At 37.0% G+C, this 24,101-nt stretch overlaps 1 protein-coding gene and 1 long non-coding RNA gene across 5 annotated transcripts in view; one reads left to right on the top strand and one right to left on the bottom strand.

Annotated features, from left to right (window-relative positions):
* The window catches only part of LOC143666185 (uncharacterized), a 40,322-nt gene extending 22,569 nt beyond the window's left edge, over positions 1-17,753 (top strand). The window contains exons 2-3 of the long non-coding RNA XR_013167449.1: positions 17,270-17,380; positions 17,480-17,753. This is a non-coding gene — a long non-coding RNA (uncharacterized LOC143666185). The remainder of the gene's footprint in view (positions 1-17,269; positions 17,381-17,479) is intronic.
* Positions 1-24,101, bottom strand: part of MARCHF1 (membrane associated ring-CH-type finger 1) — an 894,978-nt gene that overhangs the window by 122,370 nt on the left and 748,507 nt on the right. The window lies entirely within an intron of this gene.

The raw sequence follows: 24,101 nt of genomic DNA, 5'->3' as shown, positions 1-24,101 counted from the left end.
GGTTAGACATTTTTGTATCTCTTTTGGTTAATTATGAAGATTTTATTTGCTGTGTTGTTCTGTAGTCTATAGCAGGGATCATGCAGACTACACTCTGTGAGCCAAATCCATCCTGCTCCCTGTTTCTATAAATAACAGCTGATTGAAACACCATCAAGTTCATTCATTTCCACATTGTCTGAGGCTCCTTTCCCACTGTAATGTTATAGTTAAATAGTTGTGGCATAGTATGTATGTGGCCCACAAAACTCAAAAGAGTCACTATTTCGCCCTCTACAGAAAAGGTTTCCTGAACGCTGATCAATAGTAAAGGTAAAAATTCATGGATAAAGGCAACATGGCCTTGCCCAATGCCAGGGATCAATACAAACTGGGGGAAAGAAAATATGTAATGTTACAGGGAAAAACAAGAAGACTAAAGAGATTTAACTCATCACAAAGAAGAAGAAAGGGAAGAAATACATAAAAAGAATATACATTAAAACTACAATTCTAGCATTAAATACAACTCAAAGAAGAATAGATGAGAGAGGCAAAAAGAATATCAGAGTTCAGATGTTTGGACAAAGCAAAGGAAACTTGCAAGTTATAAAAAACTTGCACCAAACTTGTACAATTATAACAATTAAAAGAATCCCTTTCCACCCTCTTTTGCAGTTACGCCTCTGGAGTATTGTTTCAGCTACTGCTTTTGGGGAAAATTATAAAAGGACAGGGAGCTGCTGGCTGCCTAATTTCCCAATGTGACTATATTTTCAGCTTTCCTCAAATCATCAAGGTTGTAGAAGACAAACAGTGCTGTTTAAGTTGAATGCATAGCACAAGATCCAAACCTCATGTGATTCATTTTTCTAGAATATGCTGAACTTAGCCTCATTTCTGGTAAATTATGTACCTGGTTCAGCACATTCTCAAGAATGAGTTTTTCTTTGAGCACAGTATGTTCCATTAGACTGGATATTCCATTAAAATGGATAATTCTTTCCAATGAAATACGCTTATGAGACCTCACATTGACTTGCATCATACAAAAAATAAAAAACTTTCCTGGAGTATTTTTGGAATTTAACTACTCTAAGCATAATTTCCTTTAAACCCACAACTGTGCCTAATGCTACAATGAAAGAGAAATTTATGGGCAGAGGGTTATAAATCAAAACACATGGCACAAAGGAAAGGGATGCTGGGGAAAAAATGGTGATAATCTGTTTTTTTTTGTCTCCAAATCTACCCATCGGGGAGACAGATCTGGTGAAATTTTAAATAGATTTCTCAGGATGGAAATAGCAGCTACGACGCTGAATCTAAGCCTCCCTGGTCCCTGCACCTGAGACTGGCCAGGTCTCATCGCTGCTTAGTTTCATGTCAGTTTAAAGTACATGATGGAAAAAGAACATGGTGTTTTCCTTCAAGCACATCCAAGTGGAGTCCCCTGTGACACAGTGTGCTTCTGTCCCTGAACTGCCTAATGGCAATACTTTAGATTCTACCTTGAGAAACCAGAGGGCAGATGTGAAGATAAGGGGGAAATGGGTAACTGATTAAGTATAAGCCACTTTCGATTATTAGAGATAAAGAATGCACTCCAGTTCACCTTTACTTCTTCCTCCTCCTCTTCTTTTTCTCCGTCTCCTTCTCTTTCTTCTCTGTTCTATGCTGTAGGGCAGGGGTCACATTTCATTCTTTTTCCATGTGAGTATCCCCTTACTGCAGCACCATTTGCTGAATTTTTGTTTGGTTGATTTTTCGTTTGTTTGCTTGTTTGTTTGGAAAGTGCATGGACTGGGAATCAAACTTGAGTCTCCCGCATGGCAGGGGAGAATTCTACCACTGAACTACCCTCGCACCCCCAATTCACTTTTACTTACTGTGAGAAGATTTGAACAAGTACGCAAGCCAGGAGGCTTTCATAAAGCAGAGGAATTAACAGTCCTTTGGTAGATCTTTAGGGTGAGTGATCTGATTAGTGGAAGACATGGGTAGGGATTAAGGCTTGCATGCTAGAGTGAAAAGAATGAGTAAGTGTAGAAGGAAAAAGCCATGACGTGATTTTATAAATATATTGGGTATCATCTTTTGATACCTAATGAAGTTAAAAAACATACATGCTGAAATGTCCATTTTAAGATAACTAAACATAATTATTTAAATCCTTTCAAGTGTATTAAACCAAGAAAACTGATCAAAAAAGGGGAAAACGGAGAACAAAGCCATTTACTAAATTTAATGTTAGAAATAGCAATTATCTGTACAATGGGAATGATTAAAATATTCCGAAAATACGAGAACTATACGGCACAAGCTTTGGAGTCAGACAAATGGGTATCTGAGTTTCTGCTCTGTCATCCCCCCCCACATGGTTCTCAAGACCCCCAGAAGTTACTGAATTTCACTGAGTCTTAGTTTTTACATCTGTAAAATAAATGTAATACTGCCTGCACCATATGTGGCTTGATAGCTTAAATGAACTCAGATGTAAAATGTCTAGCGCACTTACAATGCTAGCTCCCATCTTTCTTAAAATGTTGATGGATTCCAAATTCCGTAAAGGTATAATCTAATGCCAACTGCATGTTTTATTCACTTATCATTTAATCTGAAAACAGGTATAGCCACTAATTTCACAGCAAATCATTCATTTTCTTCAGAGCACTTATCGCTTCTGAAATTGCACTATTTGGGTGTCCTGTTTGTCTTCCACCCTAGAATGTCCATGAGACTCTGCCCCTGGGCCTGGAACAGTGTGACATACTGTAGTAATAGAAGTAGACATGAATGCTAGACTTATTAGTGTACCAGGCATTTAAAAGTAGTTATGAATTTAATCTTCACAATGACCTTGAGGTGGAGCTTCTATATCCCTACTGTATCAAGGGGAAACTGAGGCAGACAGACATGATGGGACTTCTCTAAGGTCATACAGATAACCTGGGATTTGAACCCAGTGTAGTTCCAGACCCAGTGATAATGCCACACTGCCTTAATACATATCTACTGAATAAATGGATAAATGAAAGAATGGCTTATATTAGAGTTGATAATTTTTACGTCTGTATACTTATCACATCTCCTTATTGTACATTTATCATTTTTTTTTCTTCAATACACCCAAACACAATAGGATCTAAGGGTTCAACAGCTTCTTAAACAGACGTTCAAACAATTCTCATACTTTCAGCCACATCCTTGTTCCTTCATCCAAAGGTCACAGTTTACCTTTTGGGGATTCCTAGTTGTAAACTGAGTGGTTTTCCCCTGCAACCTTAGGTGTCAACTTTCTTGACTCTCCCTTTTCAATTCCCACATTTCCATCTGCTTTTCAAATACTACAAGATTTTTAGTGCCCTTTCCTATTCTTTTGTTTTTATATCTTTATGCCTTTAAAAATCCCCTTTAGTTTTATTGTAGTTGTATTTATTTTTTTTATTGACAAAACATAACTACATACAAACACAAACATTCTTAACATATGAACATTCCATTTTTGGTGACTCACAATATTGTCACATAGTTGTATATTCATCACCATGATCATTTCTTATGTAGTTGTATTTCAAAGGAAAATAGAGGTTAGTAGATGGGATTTGCCCTATCATCAACATAAAATCTGAAATCCATCTTTGACTCCTTTCTCTTTATATTTTCTTCTACATCCAAGCAGACATCAAGTTCTACTACTTTTTTCTCCTTAATATCTCCAAATTCTACTCTCAGTTCTGTGTTCCTAGTTCTTTCAACTTAGTTTAAGGCGTTAAAGTAAAAAACATCATCAGTCTCCTAATTGAATTTTCTTTCATTGATACCCTACTTCTCTAAAGACTAAGTCATGGCTTTTTATTATGGCCAATCATGCTTTATGATCTGCCTCTGGCCATTTTTATAGCACCTCCCCTTCTCTCCCCTTTTATTCTTTATTCATTCTGAACTATTTGTCAACTCATGAATCCTGGCTTCTAGGCTTTTATACATGTTGTTCCCTCTTTTTAGAATGTTCTATAGCCATCTGCAGATGGAGAATGCTACTCAGCCTCAGGCACTTGCTCATCTAGAAACTTACCCCTAATATACACTTTTTACTTGTAACTGACATTATCTGAAATAGCAATTCTCCCCTAATTTAAAGATTTTAATTGCTTCTCATTGTATTTAGAATAAAACCCAAAGTCTTTCCTATGGCTGACAAAGTCGCTCATAAAGTATATCTTTGTGACATCATGTCCTACAGGTCTCCCATTACTCACCATAAGCCAATCACACTCATTTCCTTTCTATTTCTCTAACACACTAACTTCTTTCCCGGAAAAGTGAATTTGCATTTCCTCTTCCATCTTTCTGGGACACTTATTCTACTCTTGGCAGGGTAGGTACCTTCTACTCAACATTTGGTTTCATCTCATGGACCTCCTTAATTGCTCTATTTAAATTAGCTCCGTTCTCCTGTTACTCTCTGGCATATAACCTTGCTTATTTCCTGTATAGTACTCATCACAAATTTTACCCATGAGGGCAGAAACCTTGCTTGTCCCTAAGTATTCCAGAAGCGTCTAGAAATGTTGCACTCTCTAATCAGAGGGGGAGGACCTAGATAACCACACATGTGTACACGTTTCTAAGTAGTCTTTTCTTGCCCAAATTTTACTCTGCAACTTATCTGAAATCCAAATTTGTTAATTTAACAAACATTCAACAAATATTTATTGAGCTCTGATTATGTTCAAGAACTGTTCTAGAAACTAGGATATAACAGCAAAATATAGTACCCTTGTAGAGTTTATGTATTAGTGGGAAGAAGGAGGAAAAGAAAATATATTATATGACTATCAGGTAGTAATAAGAATTCTTTAAAAAATTTTTCTTATTGTGAAGTGTAACATTTATACAAAGAAAAGAAAGAAAAAGCAATAATTTTCAAAGTAAACTTCAACAAATACAGAACAGATTTCAGAGTTTGTTATGGGTTATCATTCCACCTATTTCAGATTTTTCCTTCTAGCTACTCCAAAACATGGAGGTTAGGAAAAATATCAGTATAGTGATTCAGCAGTCATACTGGTCTGTTAAACCCTATTTTCTCTGTTATAACTCTTCCTTCTCCCTTGATCCTTCTTAGGGGTCTTTAGCAATGCCCATTCTGACTTTTTCATGTTGAGAAGGGTATGAACACTGAAGGATTGGGGAATGTACTTAGTTGGTAATCTCAGAGAGGTTGGTCCCTCTGGGTTATCTGGTTTAGGAACCCTCAGGAAATTATAGGCTCCAGGAAAGCAAATTTATGCATGAAACTTTTATAGAGTCTCAGTTCAAGCCTAGGTGTTTTTTTTTTTCTTTTTTTTCCTTCACTTTTTAAATATTTTTATTGAGAAATCTTCACACATATATAGTCAATAAATGGTATACAATCAGTGGCTCACAATATCATCAAATAATTGTGTATTCATCAATATGTTCATTTTTAGAACATTTGCATCACTCTAGAAAAAAGAAATAAAAAGAAAAAAACTCATACATCCCATACCCCCTACGCCTCCCTCTCATTGACCACTAGTATTTCAGTCTACCCAATTTTTTTATCCTTTATCCCCCCTATTATTTATTTATTTTTTTATCTATATATTTTTTACTCATCTGTCCATACCCTGGATAAAAAGAACATCAGACACAAGGTTTTCACAATTGTAAAGACTATTTGGTTATATGATCATCTTCAGGAATTAAAGCTATTGGAATATAACTCAACAGTTTCAGGTACTTCCCTCCTGCCACTCCAAATTCAGCATAAACTAAAAAGGGATATCTATATAATGCATAAGAACAACTCCAGAATAACCTCTCAACTCTGTCTGAAATCTCTCAGCCAATGATATTTTATGTTGTCTCACTTCTCTCTTCCCTCTTTTGGTTAAGAAGACTTTCTCAATCCCATGATACTGGATCCCAGCTCACACTGGAAGTCATGTCCCACATTGCCAAAGAGATTTTACAGTCCTGAAAGTCATGTCCCATGTAGGGGGGAGAGCAAGTTGGCTTAGAGAGAGAGGCCACATCTGAGCAACGAAAGAGGTTCTCTGGGGATGACTCTTAGGCATATTTATAAGTAGATTTAGCTCCTCCTTTGCAGGAATAAGTTTCATAGGGGCAAACTCCAAGATCAAGGGCTCAGCCTGTTGAATTGGTTATCTCCACTGCTTGCAAGAATATCAGGAAGTTGGATATTTCATCCTTTCTTTCCAGACCCTCAAGGGAACTTTGCAATTACTTTTTTATTCTCTAACCAAATTACTCTGGGATATATCATGGCATCACACTAACCTGTCAAAACCACCAGGATCTCATGCCCTATTCAAGATTCCACGTACTTAGGGTGTTCAAATAAACCCATCATACAAATTAAATTAGATAATGCACTACTCAAAATATAAATTTTAAATATACCTTCCTTTGGGCTCACACAGACGTTGAAGTTTTAAAATATGGCCTATTTCATCTTTTACCCTGTGTTCTGAATACTATAGTCTTATTCAAATCAGTGTCATTGAAGTCTGATGACTTTTTCAACTTTTTAAACAATTGCTGTATGGGGTAATGCTAACTTACATAGTTTCAGTGCTGAAACTCAGAGTCTCAGGTGTCACATAATTACCTGAAGTTTCAGGGACAACCAGGTTATACTCAAGTAGGTCAGTATCTCAGAATTTATAAATAACAGTTACAATTCCTGAATATATGTGACTTCTGTAAGAGCTTACACTCTAGAATCCTTTATAATAGGACCCAACCTGATAACCCATTATAGTTTACAATATAGTTAGTCCATATGACTGAGGCATAATAATATTTGTCTTTTTGTTTCTGCTATTTCATTCAACATACTCTCCTTAAGTTTCATTCACCTAGTTGCATGCCTCACAACTTCATTCCTTCTTGTGGCCACTCAGGAGTCCATTGTATGTATACACTATAGTACCACCTTCCCTTTCTCAGTCATCGTACCCTCAGGTCCTCCGACCATAATGAGTATTCTTAAGAAAAATTAATAGGGCAACTGGATGGAGAGTCATTGGGCAGGGGAGTTTCCATTAGACAAAGTGTTCAGGGAAGGTCTCTGTAGGGGTAAACTAAATGAGGGGGTGAGCCATGCACTGGAAAGGAGCAGCTTGGCAGAGAGAATGGTAAATGCTGTTATAAAGGACCTGAATCATTTGAGGATCAGCAAAGAGATGAGTGTAACCGAAGCAGAGTAAGTGAGAGGCAAGTGACAAGAGCAAGTAATAGGGAATGTGGTCAGAGGAACAACTGGCAGCCAGATTATATAGAACTTGAAGGTTATGTTAAAAACATTGATACTTTCCCCCTTGAATTTGATGGGAACCCACTGGAAGGTTTTGTGCATCGCCATGACACAGTCAGGTTTATACTTGAAAGTTCAGCTCTGTTGGGGGCAGAATAGTGTTTAGGGAGATAGAAGTGGAAATACGGAGACTTGGCATGAGGTTATTGCATTTGTAGTAAGAGACATGGAAACCGTGTCTTGGGTGGCAGTGAGAGAGGAAGTGAAAAGAAGTTGGATTAGGATATATGTTGAAGATGTAATTTAGTCACATAATTTTCTGATGAATGGATTATTGGATAGTTTGGACATTGGATAGGAGAAAATAAGAGGAGAGATGGTAGACATCATGATTTTGGTTCTGAGGAACTAGATGAGTAGAGTAAATTGCTTTTTTTTTTTAAAGATAAAGAACATTGAGAGATACATCAGGATTTGCTTTGGATATGTGGGAGTGGATTTTAGAGTTTGATCTCGGAAATATTAAGTTTGAGATGCCTATTGGATATCCAAGTGCAGATGATAAAATAAACAGTTGGCTACATGGGCTGGAGTTATAAATTTGGGAGTCACATTATTTGAAATCATGTTTTCATGAGCTGGAGTGAGATAACGTAGGAATAAAATATTTAGAGAGAAGAGAGGCAGGGATTTAGCCCTGGGACTCTCTGATATTTGGAGCTTAGTAAAATGAAGAGGACAAGTCAAAGAGATGTAGAAAAAGTGGCCGGATGGGTGGGAGAAGTGTAAACAGAGTGTGAGTGCTTCAATTTCCTTGGTTGCTCAAGCAAATACCATGCAATGGACTGGTTTAAACAATGGAAATTTAATGGCTCTTTGAGTTTAGGGGAAAAGTCCAAATCAAGGCATCATTAGGGTGATGTTTCCTCCCCAAAGTCTGTGGTATTCTGGGGCTGGTGGCTGGTGATCATTAATCCTGGGCTCTTGGTCATATGGCAGTGTAGTGATGGCCTCTCCTGACCTTTCCCTTCTCTTCAATTCTGTTAAATGTTCAGCTCAGGTTCTTCCTCTGAGGCTTTCTCTCTCTCATCTGAATTTCATTCTGCTTATAAAGGACTCCAGTAATAAGATTCAGAGCCATCGTATTTGAGTTGGGCTGCATCTTTATTAAAAGTAACATCTTTAAGAGATCCTACTTACAGTGGGTTCACCCCCACAGGAATGGGTTAAGTCTGAGAATATGTTTTCCTGGGGTACACAGAAGTCCAAATCACCATAGCAGGGCTTTAGAAATCAAGTGTAAAGGACATTTCAAGAATGATGGGGAAAACATCTTGTTAAATACTCCTGGAACTCTGATTATTTGGATGTTGGAGTTACTGAACTGATTCTCAAAGTTTCTGATTTTTAAAATTTTCTCTCTGTTTTTTGGAGGTTATTTCTGCAAGTTTTCCTTAATTTTTTCTGAAGTTTTAAATCAATTTTTATTTCTGCTCTCATATTTGTAATCTGAGGACTCTTTTCTACTCATGAAATCTTCCATTTTGAAAGTTACTTTTTTTTTGGCTTCAGAGATGCAATATCTTTCTCTCTATGGAGTATTATACTTCAAACAAAATTGCCCTTTCTGCTCCTTTAAATTGTCTCTGCTTTCTTTAAGTCTATTTGTTTTAGTCTCTCTCTCTTTCTCTCCCCTCAAACACCTGGCAATCCCTGGACATTGGTTCATATTTAAGAATGAGTCACTATATAGCTGATTAGAAATTCTGTGTATATATCTGGTGCTTATTAACAAGTGGCTTTCACACTTGAGACCATAGGGTGTTCATGCTGGACTATTTTTGGGGGGGAATTTTCTACTCTCAGTATCAGCAACTCTTTTCTTTATGTGGTCTGTTTCCTGGAAAAATATTCCTCCAATCTCTTGCTTTGGGGTATATAGTGACACCAACTTTCTGGGACAAAAAAGGGGGAAAAGGAATTGGTGACTCCTTACCACACATCATGCAGGCTTTCATTTAATCTGATTTCAGTCCAGTAACCCTGCCTTCAGCTAAGTTTCTGTTCCTAAATCCAGAATCCTTGTGTATCACCCTTTCAGTGAATACACAGTTTGCATTCTGCCAAGGTTGGTGTGGGTCAGTCATCCAGACACATGGGGTTTGGGAGAAGATTTGGCAGAACTTTCTTTTCTTACACATAGTTTCAATCTGGTTTCCTTTTTTCCCTAGCCCAATCTGAATGCTATTTTCAGAGTACCGCTCACATCTCATTTCCTGAGCTTCCTGGCCTTCTGTGGCATGTATAAATCAGCTTCCTCTTGCTTCCTAACAACTAGCACAGTTTTCGGTTTTCTCTGTTGCACTGCTGAGTTACCACTCACCTATATGCCAAGTTACTCCTCACTTTTCCAACTTCCAATATTTTGTTGCTATTGTCTCCTCTCCACATTTCTTTGTCTTTTTGTGTTTACACTTACAAATTTCTTTTGGATATCATTTTTGTGGGCTTTCAAGAAAGGACATGTGCAAACACATGAATCTTCCAAGTTTAAGCAGAAATCCAGTTTTCTCTTCAGGTGTGTTTGGGCTTCTATTAAATTACTTCATTGAGTTTAAAAAACACATTTACTATACTTTTTGTGTCTAGAATTTTTAACTTTTCCCAAATCCATTTGTACATTTTGCATGGTGTCATGATATTGTCTTACTTTTGGATCCAGTTTTATGCCCTTAATTATTTTAAACATACTTATTTAAAAATCTGTGTAGGTTTGTTCAAATCCTTGAAGTTCTTCGGGACTTAATTTTGCTGTTTGTTGGTACTGTCTATCCTTCCTTAAGTGAATTTTACTCTGGGTCCTTTTTTAAATTAAGTTTGAATGCTAAGCTTATCTTCATCAGGATGTAATTTGTGGGGAGCCTGCACATTCTTTAATGGAAGAATGTCCACTCAAAGGAGATCGTATTTGTTTTGCCAGAGGCTACTGACCTGGAAAAAATGTTTCTCAATGTGGGGATTTCTAGGACATGTATTAGATACAAATTTGAGTCCCTAACCTGAATATAGTACAGACAAGTGATTAAATTTCCCAAAGAAATTGTTTCTCTTGTATACACAGAATTCAGATGGAAAAGATAAGCTTCCTTGTCCTCTCCTTGTGTGGGTGCTTGGACTTTTGTTCCTCATGGGCACTTCCACAGAGACTGCAGCCTGTGAAGGAGTCTAGCTTTATGCAGGGTATTTAACTATCCCTTTGTCTTGTCTTCTGTTTTGAGTAGGCACCATAACCCACACCACTAGATGATCACCATTGACTAACCCAACGGAGGCAGCTACACTGTCAACTCAGTCTAATTTCTCTGGTTTTATGGCTCCCTTTTCATTTATGACTCCTAGAGATTTCCCTAAAAATATTGTAATGCAGCTAAGTATTTGTAAGTTTGTGATGTTTATGCGGAATTTCTAAACTTTTTAATTAGGTGTGATTTCAGACCATCTAGTCTGCAGCATTGCCTGTCCCTGTTTCAGTAATGCTGAAAAGAGAGGTGATTATTCCCACTTTACAGGGAAGGAAGCCAAAACTTGTGGAGGCTAGGTGACTATCCTGAGAGCAAGCTGAAACTGGCAGAAGCAGGATCATCTCTCTCCCAGCCTAGAGCTCTCTCCAAAAACACGGTGTCCCTAACTAGCTCCTACCTCTAAAACCTGATGATTTCAACATACACAGACTCGTGCTGACATTGATGAGTTTGTGTTCAGAAATAAGGAGCAGTACATAAACATTAAGAGAAACTGAAATTCCTGAGGTTTTCGTATTTAGTGACTTGGTTTATCTTCCACTCATTTTTTATCTCTTCTAACCTCTTGTTACTAGATTGCTCATCAGAACTTTGGACTAGGAACACAGCAAGGTCACAACTTCACTGTGTTTGTCAAAAAAGGGTAGTAAAAAAAGAGAAAAAAAAAGGACAAAAATACTAAGCAGCTGGCAAATGCAATCAGCTGTGATAGATGAATTTGCATTAGCTAACTGGGTTGGACAATGCAAAATAAATCAACAGAATAGTCTCACTACCTTATTTTTAATAGAGAAGAAAATCCAAAGGCACTTATGATGCTGTAAAAATCTGACAAAAATTAAAAAAAATAAATCTGACAAAAGTATTTGTTTAATAAACTAAACAATAAGGGGTTGAAAGCAGTGAACTTGTGCTATGCCATTTCATTTGCGTCTTCCTGGGAGGAAAGTAAATGATTCCCTGTATTTAAATCTCACAGCATATGCGGAAATTTTAATGCACACGTATATAATTCAGTAATTTCCAGATGTATATATATGATGAAGGTAATTAAAATAGATGTTTTGAATATATTGACTGATTCATATTTGTTAATAATATATACATTCTATAACAATGACTTTCAAAAATTCTTTTAAGACAAGTGAAGCACGTTTTCCAAATGCAATATTGCGAAGGACCCTCTGCCTCCACCTGCCCCTATATTTAACACGGAGGAAGGTAAACATGTTCTCTTCAAAGAGGGTGGGGGGATTTCCTCACCGTCCTGGTTGGTCTGTGCAGCATCCCCAAGGACCTGAGACATAGCTATGAACAAACAAAATTCCGCATGAGATCATTTGAACCTAAAAATCTTTTAAATTCCTCACGTGATGGAATAAAGGCATGTTCTACCTGCAGGGGCGACTTATCTTTAGACAAAGTGGGTGCAGGGCCCAGGGCTTATGATACTTTTAGGGACCCTCAAAACTATTCTGATTTTAATTTCTTTTAAAATCAGAAAAAAAGAATGAAATAAGAGTGACTGCATAAAAGCAAATCAAGAGTACATTGTATTTGTCTTTACACCAACAGTCATAAAATATCATTTTAAACATTATTGTTTTGAAGGTGCCTAAGGCCTACAAAATTCTTAATGTGGCTCTATTTGTTTCATTATTTATTGGACACAATGCTCTGGCATTGACCCCAACAATTGCAGAAAATTCAGCAGAATTAAAAAGGACGGATTCTGCCTATATGTTTCAGAAAACAGAAAAACTTCCATCATAGTATTTAGGGATTATGGATTGAAAGAACAATATGGATACAAATAACGATTATTAAAAATTGCTTAGAAAGATCATGGAGGAAACAATTGTGGAGAGAAGCCCAAGATGCTGCCAAAAAGTGGAATATTATTCTGGGTGAGGACTTCATTGGTTGGAGTATCTTGTTAAGACAAGAAGATGCTGTGTCACAAGGTGACTAAAAGGAAACACCCAGTCTCTCTATCTCAAAGAAATCTTCTGCAAAGGACTTTGGCAGGCAATAAGATGACATGATGTTCTTTATTCTTCCATAAACACTATAATTTACATGCATTAGGACAATTTTGAACATTTGTGATAAAAACATTCAGTGTTCCCTTGAAGTTACTCCTTGAGAGTGTGCAAAATTTAAAGAAAAATCCCTATTAAATGAGCCAGGCTTGTGCTTGGTTATTATTATGCTGGAATGTGAATTCCTGACCTTTCTCCATTCCTTTTACCCTTTGTCATGATGTTTTTGGTGCCATGAAAAAAGTAGAAAACTGACAATTGTCCAGCCCTGCCTGAGCCAGAATAAATCTGTTACAAACTTGCAACAATACTTCTTCATTTTATTATAAATTCATCTAAAATATATTAAACCACTTTTTAACAAGTAAAGGTTGCCAGTTTGGCTACTCCATTGAGCGTACCATGAACTCTCTCAGAGGTGAGGGGTTTTCGGTGCAAACTGAGGAGGTCTCTCTCTGACCAGTGGGTGTGACACGGGCAGCTGCTCTCACGCCCACTCAGGCAAACTTCTCATGCTTATGCTGCCTGCACACGGGATCACTAAAATGGCACATAGTAATTTAAAAATATCTCATTGATTTTACTATTAAGCACTTATACACATCATCATTACAAAATTTGAAAACAAGTATCAATAAAAGGCCCAAATCATTAATATCTCTGCTTTTACCTAGTTTGAAAGAAAAGAACTAGGTTAACCAGAGTATCTGAACAATTTGTTCATGTGTCCTCTAAGAACCATAAAATGGGTCATTCTATATTGTCAGTTTGATAAAGTTTTAGCCATTATAACACACAAATTTATGGTATTTTTTTCTATCATGTGAGCTTCATCTTGTGATTCCGAAATTGATTTTGGAGAAAGAGTTGAGCATCAAAAATTGTGTTTACTGTTTGGGTTCTTCATTTTGTTGCTCTCTTTTAATCTTTTCTCTTTTCAGTCGCAAAAAAAAAAAAAATTCTCAGAATTTGTGTTGGTGTCTTTTTTTTTTGTATGCTGTGTGCTGGAGCCACATTTCATTATTTTTCCATGTGAGTGTCCCATTATTGCAGCATCATTTGTTGAGGTTTTTTTGTTTGCTTTTTGCTTTTTGTTTGTTTATGGGAAGTGCATGGGCTCATAAGCAAACCCACGTCTCCTGCATGGCAGACGAGAATTCTGCCACTGAACTACCCGTGCACCCCTGCTGCTGTTTTTAAATTTTGCAGCAACAGCTATAATTTCAGGATTTTATTATTCCATAATTTGTCAAGGAACACATGTTCAGATTTTAGACCATTGGCACCGCTATAAAAGGCAACATATTTTAAATAGCAACAGTCCATTCTTCCCATCTTCTCGCTATACTCTCAATGAATGGATTGCACATCTATCATGTCTTCATTGTAAAGTTTATTCGCAGGAAACAGTCGGATCAGAGGGAAGATGTTGCAAGAGAAAAGTTTCAGAATCTTCATTTTTGGGCTGGGCCCATAGACTGTAAGGTTCTGCTTTATACTTCCTCTTTCTAATCACCATTTCATGTTCCTATTTAAAAACACAACCTAAAATCATTTAAAATTCAGGGGTGCAAAGGGTAGTTCAGTGGTAGAATTCTCGCTTGCCATGCAGGAGACCCCGGTTCAATTCCTGGCCCATGTACTTCCCAAAAACAAACAAGCAAGCAAAACAAAGAAAGAAAAAAACAAACAAAAATTCAACAAATAGTGTTGCCCTAACTCATATGGAAAAATAATGAAATGTGACCTCGGGCAGACAGCATAAAAAAAAAAAACATTTAAAATTTAACTCTTAAATAGGTAGAATGAAATGACAGTAAACCCACAAACTCTGAATTTTTGATGTTTTTGTACTATACAACTAGACCTTAAGTTTTTTGAGAGAAAGGACCATTTTTAGCTTGTATCTTAACACTACTTTGAACATCGTCTTTGTTTAATTGACATTTGATGGCTGAAATAATACAGGGAAAGTTTTATAAAGAAAATATTTGTTGGAGACGATCTTTTAGTTTTCCAAAACCAAAAGTCTGCTAGGTGCAAAATACTTTTAAGAAAATCATTGTGTTCGTTTTATTTCTTTTTCTATTGTCTTTTTATTTCTTTTTCTGAATTAATGCAAATGTTCTAAGAAATGATGAAGATGCAACTAAGTGATGATATTGTGAATTACTGATTATGTAGGTTGTTTTATTTTGTTTCTTTATTTTTTAATTAATAAATAAACTTAAAAAAAAGAAAATCATGCAGCTTGGATACCTGCAGACATTCTGACGAAAAGCACCTGGTGACGTTCCTAAACGCTAGGGGGCGAGTTGAAGCTGCACTGGAGAGCGAGGTATCTCATAAACTGTTCGCCCTGCTTACTGGGATGAGACTGCAGGGCTAGGAACATCGAACTTATCAACAAGAGAAAAGTATTACATTTTCCAATCATTAGACACATATAACTTCTTTCCTGTGCTCTAGGATTTGACAACCAAAAACACACAAAAACAAATTAGAAGATGCTGAAAATAGTTCTACTGATCGAACATGTGAGTCAGTCATAGAAACTTTTAGGGACATCACAATACACACAATCTTCAAACAAGATTGGCATTATGTGAGAAGCCCCTGCAACAGTGAAATATTCCTGAGGATATCTCTGTCAGTTTCAGAATATTTTCATGCAATTTCACTATTGTATGAGATTCCTTACTATAAACTTTGTTATATTTGATGGAAAAGTATAACATTTGATGTCCCTGCTTTCTCAAAACTTATTTTGAAAAGTCTTATATTGCTAGAAATGTATACACAATCTCTACTCCAATCCAGTGGAATATTTCTAGTTATAAACAATTTTGCACTGTAGAGATTGAACTATGCTATTTATTTGATACAAAAATATGACCAGCTGATTATGATATTTTTATATCAGATGGTCTATCAGTCATGTGTAAACAATGTAAAAAACATGTGTAAAACAATCATGATTGGCGAAATTTTACCATTTTATGGGTGTATTCAAAACACTCAGATTTCACAACTTCATTGCCAGCTTGGCAATGAACTATTGAAATACATTTACAAAATTGCTAAGATCCTAATTTCACTGAGGCATTGTTATAAGTGCTAGCAACAGAAAACAGAAGAGGTATGTAGAAAGGACCTACCCTCAAGAAGGATTACAGTCTTGTAAGTGAAGGAGATACGCAAATAATAGATTAAAACGCTGTTTGATAACATATGCGATGATGGAAAGTAGAACAGTGGAGCAAATAATTCTAAGAAGGATGAAGAGGGGATACAGTGGAAGGGGCAATGAAAGGGCACAGCAGGTGACCACTGAGGTTGTCTTTAAAATGACCAGGACCTCACTGAGTATACGTGCATGGAAGTGGAACTGGAGGCGGGCAAAGAGCAGAACAGGCTTATTGCTGTTGAAAATGGTGTCAGCAAGTGGCTGGTTGGGGAAGCTAGAGTAAGCAGAATCATAAAATAAGTTGAAAGCATAAATATAGCCTGCGGCTATGCAAGGCAAAACCCAAACATATCAGAAGCAAGATTTCTTTATATCACTTCTCTCTAATCATGTCCCCACAGTTGACAGTACACTGCAGGAATTATATATGATACTGGGAGAACCCTGAAGGTGACTTCTTTGTACTAGTGTGAAATACAGAAAAATCTACAAAATAACTACAAAGCTCAATGAATTATCACAAAATGAGGCAAGACACGAAATAGAATCTTGTCCCCATTCCAGAAAGCAACCTTGAGACCCCATCTTAATCACTGCTCCCTTTCTGCCTTCAAACAGAACCACATTCTGTCTTCTATGGTACTTAATTCTCTTTCTTTTTAAAAATAGTTTACATGTCCATACATGCAGTTCTTATAGGTGATACAGCTTTTCCTGTTTTTAAACTTTACATAAATGGAATCTCACAGTATGTATTACTTAATAATTTGCTTCTGTCTCCCAATAACATGTTTGAGATTCATTTAAATTTTTGGATGAATAAATAGTTCATTCATTTTTCATTGCTGTATAATGTTCCATTGCATGAACATGTCATAATTTATTTCTCTATTTTATTTTTAATGGATACTTGGGTTGTTTTAAGTTGTGCTATTACAAGTTATGGACCTCTGAAGATTGTTGTATGTATCTTGGCACAAATGTGCACACAGTTCTATTGAATATAAAAATGAGTAGAAATGCTGGGTGATAAGATATGTATATCTCTGACTTTAGGAGGTAATGCCAACATTGGTAGTTTCAGTCATCCTTCTCACCCCTCCTGTTCATATCCTCTCCAGTACTTAATATTTTCAATCATTGAAGTTTTACCTATTCTAGTATTTGTATAATAGCATCTCATTATGCTTTAAATTTCCATTTGTCTAATTACTAATGAGACTTAACATCTTTCACATGTTCATTGACTGTTCATGCCTTTGCTTACCATTTTACTATTAGTTTGTCAGGCTTTTTTTTTCCTTATTGAGTCATAGTTCATTAAACCTCCTGGATATAAACCCCTGCTATGTCTGCTGAAAATATCTTCTATTATGTACGTTGTCTTTTCACTGTTTTGATGGTTATTGATGGTGTCTTTTTTCTTTTTTCTTTTTTTTCGCATGGGCAGGCACCGGATTCGAACCCAGGTCTCTGGCATGGCAGATGAGAACCCTACCACTGAGTCACTGTGGCCCGCCCAGATGGTGTCTTTTGATGAGAAGAATTTCTTGATTTTAATGTAGTTCAAGTAATCTTTTCTTTTAAGGTTAGTGCTTTCTGTGTCGTACGTAACAGTCCTAAGTTACTAAAGAAGTTCTCTCATGTTTCTACATTCTAGAAGTGAAGAAAAGGAATGAAGGGCCACATTTCTCAAAATCCTCTCCCCTCCTCACCTCCGCGAGGTGAGAGACCCTTGGAAGGAATTTGGAACGTAGGAAAGGAAAAGAAGTCATTGCTCCCCAGAGGCATTTGCATCTGGATGTGTGGGACACCTGAGATTCACAGTGGCTTCCTGGTGCACTCTTAAGATCCTCTATGTCAGGGGTGCCACGGTGGCGCAGTGGCAGAGTTCTCACTTGCCGTGCCGGAGACCTGGGTTCGATTTCCAGAGCCTGCCCATGCAAAAAAAAAATTTTAATAAAAATTCCTCTATTTCACTTCTGCAGCCTGTGAGAGTTTGTGGGAGTTTCTGAGAATTTCTTGAGAATTATAGCTGCTATTGGCAAGCCTTTGAGACACTCTACTTTGGCACTTCAGGGTGAGTACAGTGCTCTTCAGTGGTAACTTCTCAGTTCTCAGACCTGCCTGGGGTGAGATATGCCTCCAATTCCTGTATTAAAATACTCTACATCAGGAATACATAAAATTGCTTTCTCTTTTTCTGATGGAGCCCTGATTTGACTCTAGTGTTATTGTCATTTCTCTTTGTATGCCTAGTTATACTGTAGGACACTACTTGAAAGATTGTTTTCTAGTAATAGTTTGGGGCTCAGTGCTCAGGCCAGCACCTGGTGTGTCTAGCAATCTAAGACCTCTTTAATCCTGTTCCAGGGACTAAAATGATTCTAAATGAGTTGCAGGCACTGTGAGAGGGTCTACGTTCATCTGACACTTACTCCTCAGTGGCAGCCCTGAAAGGTCCCCAAAGCACTGGAGTGCTACCAGGCCCATAACTGGACAAGTCCTGGACTCCTGCTTTGGCTGCTCAGGCTCTCAACTGCTTGGCCCCTTCTGCAATTGGCGAACAACTAGTGCAAAGTCATTCTGGATGCCAGGCTTCCTTCTTTAGATTTTCACCCCCTCACGGATCTTAGCCTGCTCATTTGTCACCGTCATGTTAATTCTCCAGAGCTTTCAAGGAGATGATTTTTGTAATATTTTCAGCTTGTCTAATTATCATTAGTGAAAATAATGATCCAAATTACTTAGTCTGCTATGACAAGAGACAGAATTCACCATAAATAACTTCTTTTAAAGTTTTTTGTTTAATGTCATTCATTAACCGCAAATCTCTCAACATACATAAGAATAAATCTTAATTGGGGGAAAGAGATTTACATTAAAAAATAAAGTTTAAAAGAAATGGGACAGCCCATGCACTTCCCCAAAAAACAAACAAACAAGCAAAACAAACAAACAAAAAATTCAACAAATAGTGCTGTAATAATGGGCTATTCGCATGGAAAAAAATTGAAATGTGACCCCACCATACAAAAAAAAAAGAAGAAATGGGGCAAGTATTTTATTATTTTAGTGTGCTGAGGACTTTGCTAAGTCAGACATAAAAACTAGAAAGCAGAAAGGAAAAAAGAGAAATTCTATTACATAAAATCTTAATATTTTTGTACATTAAAAAAATAACAAAGTTAAAGCACTGAGAACAACTATTTTGTATGTGTGGTAAATTGAATTACGTACCCTGATTTAGACATGTTCTTAATCTTAATCCATTTTCCCATGGGTGTGAACGCATTGTAACTACAACCTCCTAAATGTGCTATTTTTAGTTGAGGTGTGGCAGTCAAATGAGAGTAGGTTTTAATCTGGATTACTCGAGGTCTTTTAAAAAGAACGCAGAAATCACAGAAGCCATAAAGGAGAGGACATCTCCAAGTGCTTGGAAGCAGAGATACAAGCTGAGGAACCTCAAAAATTGCTGGCAGCCAGCTCCAGATGCTACAGAGTCCTGTACAAAGCAAGCCTTGCTAATGTCTGATTTTGGACTTTTTAGCCTCAAAACTGTGAGGCATTAAATTTCTACTGTTTAAGCTAGTCCATTGTGTGCTATTTGTTACAGCAGGCTGGCAAACTAAGATTGTCTGTATATAAGGGAAAAGTTATTTATATCTGTCATCTTTTATTCCTTAATTACACTTTTACTTTTGTTTCTTTTACATTGTTTTACTTTACCTATTTCCCTTTCAGTTTTTTTGGCCTTACCTTATTGTCTCTATAGTGTTACACTTATATGTTATAGAGTCAAAGACTACTTGCCTACCACTGAGAATGTGGAATAATTTTCTAAAAAACATATTCATTAATTCAATGAATATTTATCGAATATCCACCATCAGTCATACAATGTATTAGAAGCTGGGAATACACTGGTTAACAAGGAAGACAGACATTCTTTTTCTGGTAGTAAATCACTAAAGAGGTTCTTTTTTCCTTTTGAATCTCCAGGAATTTCCCTTTTGTGTTGTCTAGTACCTGGAAATTATGAGTTTGTGTTTATTTCTGTTTACTAATCTTTGCATTACAGGAGAACTAGGCAGACCTAGTATAAACCAAAGGAAAAGCTCTGGGATTATCCTTGGCTTCATCCCTTCTGGGTTTACTTGTTTGCTGGTTCAGTCCTTTTCCCTTGCATGTCCCTGGATAGTTTGTAGAAGGTGCAGCTCCTTGCCCAGTTCCCTGCTTAGCCGTGGATGGATAAGGACCTTCTCCTAGATCTACAGCCGTTTCAGTCTGCTAGCTGCCAGAGTGCAATACACCTAAACGGAATGCCTCTTAAAAGGGGGGATTTAATAAATTGTTAGTGTACAGTTCTAAGGCCGAGAAAATATCTGAACTAGAGCAAGTCTATAGAAATGTCCAATCTAAGGCATCCAGGGAAAGATACCTCGGTTCAAGAAGGCCGATGAAGTTCTCTCAAGTGAGAAGGCACATGGCAGACACAGTCACAGCTTCTCTCTTGGCTGGAAGGGCACATGGCAAGCGAAGTGTCATCTGCTAGCTTTCTCTCCTGGCTTTCTGTTTTATGAAGCTCCCTGGGAGGCATTTTCCTTCTTCATCTCCAAAGCACTGACTGATGGACTCTCTGCTTCATGGTGCTGCAGCATTCTCTGCTCTCTGTGAATCTCCAGCTTTCTCCAAAATGTTTCCTCTTTTATAGATTCCAGAAAACTAATAAAGACCCATCTGAATGGGTGGAGACACGCCTCCCCTAATCCAGTTTAACCACCACTCTTGATTGGGTTACATCTCCAGGGAGATGATCTAATTACATACAGTATTGAATACGGGATTATTCTGCCTTTACAAAATGGGGTTTTTATTAAAACATGGCTTTTCAAGGGTACATACATCCTTTCAAACCACCACAACAGCCTAGCCTTTTAAAGGGATGATGTCAGTGAGAAAGCATAACCATCATTTCTTATTGTTACAAAATTCCAAGGACTGAAATGATTGGAAATGAGACGTAGACCCTGTGAGGCAATTCTTTTCTCTATCTAGTGCTATGCCTGTTTCTCGATGACCTGCCTTTTTATTTTCTGGGAAATACAATTTATCAACAAGATGTATAGTGGCTAGAAGTGATTGAGGGTGTGTGAATCAGCCCTCTGACTACTTCAAAAAGCAGAATACAGTAGAGGGATAGCTGGCGAGAGGTACTTTAGAAGAGACTTCATATATTGATGGAGGGATCTGGTAGAAGCAGAATCTGTGAGTCATCTTATCTCCTTTCAGCAAGAGCATCGTGCAAGTGTGCCACCAATTGCATTTTCTTTTAGCATGGCTCTATTATGTTGATGATACTGGTTTTTGGTTTTACTTTTTTCTGTCTTTGTAGGTATTCACTTGTAAGTGGTGACAGGCTGGGTGATAGTGGAGCCTAACTCAATGTCATTATTTCTTTATGGTTAAGTTTCAGTTCTTTTTAAATCTGATTTTCTCATATGCATTTTATTGGTATTATAAGTAAGTGTATTGGGATTTAAGTATATATATGTAGATATGTAAAACTCAGAATGGTACTAATCAGGTAGGTCATGACACACTTTCATTCTCTAGATAATTACATATTTATACGAAATCCTTATAGCTATTTAGTTTGAAAGAACACAGGTGCTATTTTCTTCTAAAAATAAAATGAGAGCAGGAAATACTCTTCTAAAAATCATCTCAACAGATATTTAAAACTTTTATTTTCTATCCTTTTAAAAATTACTTTTTCCTGTATTTCAAAAGGAATTAAAGTTTATTGTTCAGATAAAGAAAAGAAGAAAATAACTCATCAGTTTTCTACCACATAGTATTACAATGGCTCTATAGACATTGATTTGTTTAGTCCACCATTATTTATTCAAAATTAAAAGGACAACTCAAGGTCTAATAACCTAACTTCAAATCCTGACCTTGCCATTTATTAGACATGTGGTATTGGGCAAGTTTTTTTTTTTTTTTAAATATTTTTATTGACAAAACAACATACAAACAAAAACATTCTTAACATACGAACATTCCATACTTGGTGTATAACCAGTGGCTCACAATATCATCACATAGTTGTATATTCATCGTCATGATCATTTCTTAGAACATTTTGTATCACTCAAGAAAAAGAAGTAAAAAGAAAAAATTCATACATACCATACCCCCACGTACCCCTCCCTCTCATTGACCACTAGTATTTCCATTTACCCAATTTATTTTAACCTTTGTTCCCCCTATTTTTTTTCTATACCCCTTACTACTCCCTTTCATTGATCACTAGTATTTCAATCTACTCAATTTATTTTAGCATTTGTTCCCCCTATTATTTATTTATTTTTTTGTCCATATTTTTTACTTATCTATCCATACCATAGATAAAAGGAGCATCAGACACAAGGTTTTGACAATCACACAGTCACATTGCAAAAGCTATATCATTATACAATCATTTTCAAGAAACATGGCTACTGGAACACAGCTCTACAGTTTCAGGCACTTCCCTCTAACCACTCTAATACACCTTAAACTAAAAAGAGGGTATCTATATAATGCATAAGGATAACCTCTCAACTCTGTTTGAAATCTCTTAGCCACTGACACTTTATTTTGTCTCATTTCTTTCTTCCCCCTTTTGGTCGAGAAGGTTTTCCCAATCCTTTGATGCTGAGTCCCAGCTCATTCTAGAATTTCTGTCCCACATTGCCAGGGAGGTTCACATCCCTGGGAGTTATGTCCCATGCAGAGAGGAAAGGCAGTGAGTTTGCATGCTGTGTTGGCTGTGAGAGAGAGAGAGAGAGAGAGAGAGGCCTAATTTAAAGTAGGCTTAGCCTATCCTTTGCTGGGATAAGTTTCATAGGAACAAACCCCAAGACTGAGAGCTCGGCCTATTGATTTGGTTGTTCCCAATGCTTGCAAGAATTTCAGGAATTCTCCAAATGGGGAAGTTGAATTTTCCCCATTTCTTCCTATTCCCCCAAGGGGACTTTTGGGCAAGTTTCTTAGCTTCTTGGTGCCTTTATTACTTCATCTTTAAAATGGAGATAATATTACCTACTTCATAGGGGTAGTAATTGAGATACTACATCTTCAGTTGTTTAAAAGTGCCAGGTACATGCACACAAAAGTACTTAGTAAATGCTTGCTATTGTTATTTGTAATTTCCTTTTTAAAATTGAGCTACTTAACATCCTGTTTAATAACACTTTTTTAAATTTAATAATATAACATAGTCAGTTTAAGTAATTAAATATTTCCTACAACATAATATAATGGCTCCAAAATACATATTTTATTTTTTTAATTCGTAATTTATTTAACTTTTCTGTACTTTGTTTTTAATGTTTCACTATTAATACTATTATATTAGATTCCTATTGCTGCTGTAACAAATTTCACAGACTTAGTAGCTCAAAAACCAAATTTATTTCCTTATAGTTCTGAAGGTTAGAAATAAAAAAATCAAGGTATTGACAGAGCTGCATTCCTCCTGGAAACTCCAGGGGGGAATATTTCCTTCTTTTTTCAGCTTCTAGAGGCCACTTGCATTCCTTGGTTTATGACCTTTTCCCCATTTGCATCTTTAAAGTACATCCCTCCAAACTCTGGTTCCATTGTCTGCTGACCTTTCCTGACATTGACCCTCTCGAATCTCTCTTATAAGTAACCTTGTGATTACATTGGATAATCCAGGTCAATCTCATCATCTCAACATTCTTAATTTAATCCCACCTGCGATGTCCCTTTTGCTACGTAAAGTAATACAATCATAGGTTCCAAGAATGAGGACATTAACATCTTTGGGGGACCATAATTCAGCCCACAACAAACCCTTAACACAAAAACAACATGTAAACAAAAGTGACAGGAAGAGCTGTAGATGAAAAGCCATGGGGCTGATCAACTGCCCTTGGACAGGCATGCTTCTCCGGACTTCCCCTTTCCAAACATCTAGAACTGTTCCAGCAGAACCTAAATGAACAGTCTCTGACCATCTAGAACTGTTCCAGCAGAACCTAAGTGAACGGTCTCTGGCCTAGGGGGACCTGACCAATGGGGTCACTTGGAGGAGAGTCAGCAAATGGGGGCCATCAACAGTCGCTTCAGTGCTTGGAGCTTCCTGCCTTGGTGCTCGTCTCCTTCTGACTTTCAGCTTTTCTCTAGTAACCCTGACCAAACAGAGTAACTGATATCCCCAGGAACTCAAATCAAATACCAGACCTCTGAGTAGGACAACTATTGTA

Source organism: Tamandua tetradactyla, chromosome 22, assembly GCF_023851605.1.
Source record: "Tamandua tetradactyla isolate mTamTet1 chromosome 22, mTamTet1.pri, whole genome shotgun sequence".
NCBI classification, from domain to species: Eukaryota; Metazoa; Chordata; class Mammalia; order Pilosa; family Myrmecophagidae; genus Tamandua; species Tamandua tetradactyla.
This window is presented reverse-complemented; position numbering and strand designations above follow the sequence as displayed.